The sequence below is a fragment of the Chlamydotis macqueenii genome, chromosome 5, assembly GCF_036417535.1.
Source record: "Chlamydotis macqueenii isolate bChlMac1 chromosome 5, bChlMac1.mat, whole genome shotgun sequence".
In the NCBI taxonomy this organism is placed as follows: domain Eukaryota; kingdom Metazoa; phylum Chordata; class Aves; order Otidiformes; family Otididae; genus Chlamydotis; species Chlamydotis macqueenii.
Window position 1 is genome coordinate 406,125 of NC_141560.1, and position 6,680 is coordinate 412,804.

Sequence of the window (6,680 nt, forward strand, 5' to 3'; positions counted from 1 at the left end):
GGGCCATCCTGCTCAGGGGATAAAGTGGGGCTGGGGCTGAGGGGCAGGTGTGGCTGCTGGGGAGGGAGCTGGGCACCGGGATCCAACCCTGAGCTGTGGTATGGTGAGTTGTGTGCTTAGGTATTTTCTGTTATTTGGTTTTGTTTGTTTGTTTTTTTCCTCTCTGTTTTCTTTTCCTCTGTTGTTCTCCTAACCCTTTTTTTTTTTTTAAACTCTCAACCCATGAGTTTTGCACCCTGGAGTGGTGTAACCCAGCAGCAGAGCCCATCGGCCGTGAGCTCTGCCCGGGGTTTGCCAGGGCTCAGCACCGAGGCTTGGCACGCCTGCTCTGCCCGGACTCGTGTCCCCTGCCTGCAGCTCACCTTTCCTGGCTGAGCAGTGACAGTGACTTCTCTCCTCGGCCTGTGCCTGTGTCTGAGCGGCTTTGCCACCCCAGCTTCGCCCCTCGACGTCCTGCGCGGGACGGTCCCCGCGCGGCCCAGTGCCTTGGCAGGGGAGCAGGGGTGTGGGTGTCTCCGGTCCTGTTCTCCCGCCGGGCTCTCGCGGCAGGTAGGCCGCCCTAGGCCATCTCCTCAGAGACTTGATGGAAACCGGGAGTGAGGGAGGAAAAGGCCTTGAGCCGGCGAAGCCCAGGGTGCCGAGCTGCGCGTGGCTGCCAGGGGCTTTTGGGCGATACGTCCCTGGGGAGCGCGTGCCGCGTTTGTTGTGTGAGCTCGCGAGGTGGGCCTTGCTGCTGTCGATGCTAAAGGTTCACTGGAACTCAAAAGGGACTGAGTAGATTTATAAAAGGAAAAACAACTCTGGATTTTTTTAAAACAAAACCTCTTGAGCCACAAATTGCTCGAAGTTGCAAGAATATTCTGGGATTGCATGCTTTAATCTCTTTTCCAGTTAAGTGCTGTCAGCCAGGATCTAAGTCTGTCATCTTTGCTTTTGGGTCTCTCTCATCCCCACATTCTCCATATTTCACGTCAATTTTGGCGCATTTTCTGCATTTATAAACCAGACTGAGATTTTCTGGCTTCAGAATTTCATCTGCAAAGTCAGCGTGCTTTTTCCAGACCCATGTTCTGTTGTTCCCAGCACCAGGCTTCAGTTCTTCTCATGACACAGTACTGTGATGTGCACAGATCTTTAGGATCTGGATTTGGAAGTACATCGCTTTCTGACACGTTCGTGCTGTGTAAGTGGTTATATGGATTTTTGGTCAAAGCTAGTGGCTGTTTGTGTTTTCTGCTGTATTCCTCACAGTGGAAAACATGAGTATCTTTCCATGTTGCAGAAATGGTAAACTTATAGCCCTGGTAATTTAAATACATAAATAGGGTAAAATCTGTAAAGAGACTTTTTTTTTAATAGAAGCACTGATATGTAGGTGATATTTCAGATCTGAAGAGCTTTTGTTTATGAAATGTTGCCTGTTTTCCTCTGGCTGTATCAGGTGGGAAGACAAAATATCCTGTCTCCGCTGTAAATCTCCCTTGCTTACATCCTCAGAGCATGATGGCTACACAGCCCTGCTGCTGTGCATGCGAGGCAAGCAACGTCCTTTCTGTCCTCTGAGGGAAAGCATGGCAGGTTTGGGATCCCAGTCAGTGGTTTTAAAAATAGTCTCACGAAGCTGCTTATGTAAGTGTTAATTTGGTAAAAAATCCCCTATAAGCCAGAAACGTTTGTGTTCCCTTCCCTTAGATTTACATGACGACGCATTCAGGAAGAAGCCCCTTTTATGTTTGGCACTGCATGGAGCCTCACCTTCCTGAAACTAGTATCTATCATGATACAAATGTCATTTTAAGCTGTCAGTTGCTGACATAATTAATGGAATACAGAGCATAGCTGGTATCATGCAATGCACCAAACAGGATCTGACCGGTTACACACATCACAGAAACTATTACTTATTGCAGACTTGGCCTCCACATTTTTCTACACCTCCAGTTTGTGACCACAATGCTGTTCAGTTTTGCCTCTTCAGGTGTCCTCTTCATGACTTATTTATTTTTCCTGATTTTTATGGATTTATTCAGTCTATACTGAATAGTGGTGGTTATTTATCACTGGACCGCGTGGCACGAACCCTGCTTGGCTGGCGTTCCGCTGTCTGGAGGTACCTTGTCTGCTTTATATTTGCCTTGAACATAAGTCACAAGCCACCATGGCTGCTCAGAAATATACCCTGTTTTTCTGCAAGATAAATATATAATTCTGCAAAACAAACACACAAAGTGTAAATATATACTTCAATATTTTTTATGCACTTTTGATTAAATAGGAATCAACCATTTGGGAATATTTTCCTCTTTTCTGGAAACTGTTTTTAGTTGCAAGCCCTTTCCATTTGCTGTTTCAGGTCTCCCTTTACCATGCCTCCTACTTCATTTCCATGGAAATGGACATTAAAAGGACATTAAAAACAGAAGGGAGGGAATAGAAAATAAAAAATGACAACCTGAGCTTCCAGTAGAAGTGGAACATCATTAAGGAACCACTCCTTGCACTTTTCACAAGACAGTGTCCCCCTGCCCCAGAAGTATTTTTTCATCCAACATAATGGCCTGGTCAGAGCCTTTGCAAGCTGATTCTGCCTCTGCACCCACCTTGAATAAATCCTGCTGTGTGCTGGGTCACCCTTTCCATCACCACTCATGAGATCTCCCTGGCTCTGGGTAGGAACAAGTGTCCATTTTCTCTTGCCAATATAAATGCTGTTACCTTTGCCTCCCAGAGTGCCATCACCCTTCCATTTTCAACCTTTCTACCCCTTGTGGCAGGGAAGCCAAGGACTGACCCACAGACAGGACTAGTGCCAGTTTAACAGCCCTGCATAAAAGCAAAACAAGACGTTTCCTTCTACACGGCCTGCAATGCACCGCGTGTGTGGCCCAAACCGTCGTACGGAAATGACCAGCTCCTGGCTCTCACCATCAGGACTGTTGTTGAGCTGCCCTGAGAACGGCACAAGTAGACAAATCATCCCTGGCAACCTGTCCTCCATTAATGTTATGAGAAAGGTGACAGCTCTGTGTGCTGGCCAAGTTAAGGCACAATCTGAACGGAGACCTCATCTGTGATTGCTGAAAGGGACGGAGCGTCCCTTGGGCCTGGAACAGGGTTATTCCAGGTAGCTCACCGCATTAGGAACAAAGTTGTTAGTTAAACTGACTAATACTAATGAACCATCAGGACGAAGTGATTTGCACCCAGGAGCTCTGTGGGATTCAGGTGCGATATTGCCAAATGGCTGATTGCAGCCTGCAGCCCCCTGCTTACATCACTGGCCCCAGGTTGCCCTTTCTAAGGTGCTCCAGGGGTCACACGAGATGGTGGAGGCCAGTCGGGTGCTGGGCTCGAAGTATTCCTCACGGGGGAACGGAAGCCCTTGAGAGTTGTTACACCAGCCTTAAATTAATTATTAACAATGCAGAACTGCTAATTGCAGAACTGTAATGTGGAATTTGATAATTGCTTACTATACAAACACTGTAACGATTTAAAGAATGCATCTAATTACTGGCTCTTGACAGAAAGCAGGCTTGAAATAAGTCCAGGGCTGGTAGAGTGGCTCAGCATCCTCACAGAGTGCCTGCAGATGGGGTTACAAGCCAAGGCCAAGCGGATCCTCCAGTGGTTGCCACTGAAAGGGAAAAATATTGCTCACCCACCTGTTCCTCATCCTGCTTCCACTCCTGGGTGTGCTGGATCTCTTCTGCAGCAAGGGGCTGAGAGAGAGGCCAGCAGGCACTTGGTACCATTTTCTGGCCTCAGTGGGGGTTTAACTTCAAAATTACCCCAAGAATAGCCTGTGTTTTGTGAATCACATGGAAGCCATGTTGAAGATTTTGGAGGAGCTGTATGTGAATTAGCTGGTGTACTGGTTTTGGCTAGGAGGGAGTTGATTTTATTCACAGTAGCCGGCACGGTGCTATGTTTGGGGTCTGTGCTGAACAGCGTTGATAGCACAGGGATGCTTTAGTTGCTGCTGAGCAGCATCGAGGACTTTGCTGCTGCTGGCCCAGCCCCGCTGTCCTGGGGTGGCTGAGCACCTGTCTGTGATGGGGAGCACTGGGCGAGTTCCTCATTTTGCTTTGCCTGTGTGCACAGCCTTTGCTGTACCTGTTGAACTGCCTTTATCTCAACCCACTGGTTTTTGCACTCTTGCCCTCTCCCCTTCTCTCCCCATCCCACCATGGGGAGTGAGTGGGCGGCGGGGTGGGCTGAGCTGCTGGGCACCCACCGGGGTGGAACCTGGACGGCCAGACCCGTCAAGGCTGCCTGCCCGCGTGTGCCGCAGCGCTAGGCTGGCGGCTGGAGGAGCATCGTGCCACGGCACAAGGTTATTAACTGCGGCCATCTGCAGCGCGCTGGTCTTGTCATTGCCCCCAGACTCCCGTGCCCAGCTCGCAGCAGCGGGGACACAGCCTGCATCATCACAGCCCCGGGCCTGGGGGGCTCCTCTGGCCCCGCTGGCAGGGGTCTGCAGGAGGGGGCTCGGGGTCGGGGCTGGAGCTGTCGTTGCTGGGCCATGAGCACGTGGCCTCCAGAGCCACCTGCCTCGACGTGCACAAACCGAGTGGCGCAGCAGCGTAGTTTTACACATTTTTCATTAAACCTATGTTAAATATGGACATACTGTAGAAATGAGACTTGGTATTTCATGTGTGAGCTCTTCCACACATCTTAGTGTTTCTCATGTTTGGAGATAAAAACCGAATTGACAAAACTCGCTTCTGCCTTTCTACTGGAAATGTATCGAGGTTTACTGAATTGCCATGATGAATGTGCTTTAAAAAACTAATCTAAAATCAGATAGAGCTAATAAAATCTCTAGAAATGCTTTTCCAGTCAGATAAGAAAGGTAAAAGAGTTTTTTCTTCTTCTATTTTTTGAGAAAGAAAATTAATTCACTGTTGTTATTTCAGAGTCGGAGATCCCCTTGAAACGCGGCTCTCGGATGTGACCAGCAACGCAATCCTGTCCTGGGCCGACCCAGCAGTTCACAAGCTTGTCGCAGAAATGAAGAGATTTTGGTGGCCACATATGGAGCAGATTTTTTGTTTTACTGATTGAGAATGCCTTAGCCATGAGTATCTGCAGTTTTGCAGAAGGTAAAAAGCTTTTCTGGTAGCCACTCCTTTTGCTATGTGGTTTGAAATTGGAGAGGGAGCGATGAGAGAGAAAGCTAAATGGAGACAACAGGACCTATGGCTTTATTGTGAGGAGAGCTTTCCATTGGAATGAATAAAGACAAAAATCCTTCTTGAATCTCAAAAACTGCCTTTCTGAAATCTTGCTGTGCACTGCTTTACTGAGGTTCCTCCACAAAAGGGAGAATTTGAGTGAAGTTGCCCCAAACGGATGAGAGAACATAAGAAGTGAGAAAACTTGCAAAGAATGGGGGGGAAAAAAAATTATCCACCACAGGGAACTACATCTTGGAGATGTTGAAAATCCTGGAGAAAGCAAAGATTTCTAGAAGAAAAGCAAAAAGAAGTCTTTGCAAAGCACGTGAAATATCGATCGGCAACATGGAGGAGAGGGACGCGGCTGGGGTGAAGGCTGAAGGAATCTGCCCGCGGCCCACAGACCGAGTAGCTCATTCATTTCATGGTTATGGTTGTGGCAAGGTGGTATTTGAACCCTGATGCAGACAAGTGGTGGGGAAAGGAAACAAGTTTATGGGCAGAGGCTACAGAAATGGATGAGGAGCAGCTCAGAAACCAGGTCGTCATCCCAGGGTGTTGTTGTGACAGACCAGAAGTGAGGACTTTAATAACTGTCGAATGGGGAATGGTACCATTGGGTGGGGAAAAAGCTGCTCTCGTGCCTGTGTTTTAAGAAGGAGGAACTGAAGCGAGATGGGAAACAGGACTCTAGGTTAGTCCTCAGCAGTGCTGCAGGAGAAACTGAGGAGAAAGAGCAGCTGAAGAGAGTGGACGTGGTAATTCAGGATTCAAACAAGCTGGTTTCAGAGAGACAAAGGGCAACAGTGTTCCCCGGTAACATTTTCCTGATGATTGACTCCTCGGGTGGGATTATCACGGACTTAGGCACATATGGACCTAAGGTGACGCTGGCACCGAAAAAAGCACCTGCAGAGTTCATTGCTGAGAGATCAAACGGGTGAGCGCCGGAGGAGGCTCTTGGGGAGGTATTGCAGAAAAGTGCTGCAACACTTGCAACAGGCAAGAGAGCCCGCCACCGCAGGTGCTCCCGTGCCATCCCTCTGCGGTACCCGGGAACCTGAGCACGGTGAGCACCTTTGGGGCTTTACATAGAAGAAATAAAGGGAAGTAAAATAGGGGAAATCCAAGGATGCATCTTCTCAAAGCAGAAGAAACCAGAATGCCCCCAGAACGCGCCCATCGCTCCACCGCCACCCCTGCCAGCGGCCTGAAGCAGGGAAAGCTCTGCGCGCTCCCAGCACCTTGAGGGCCGATCCGCCCGGGGCTGCGTAAGGGTAGCAAGGCGCTAAGCTGAGCAGAGATTTTTGTGCTGAGTGCTTGCGTTTCAGCCACTGGCAGCCCTGAGCTCCCTCCCGCCCAGAAATCAGGTAAGCAGATTTTCGGGTCAGGGCCCAGTGGCAGCTCCTGCGTGGGCTAATTGGGAGGGCTGCTGGGAGCAGGCTGGAGCCGCTGCCGCCGCCAAGATGCTTTTCATTAAGATGTCTGCCATTGGCA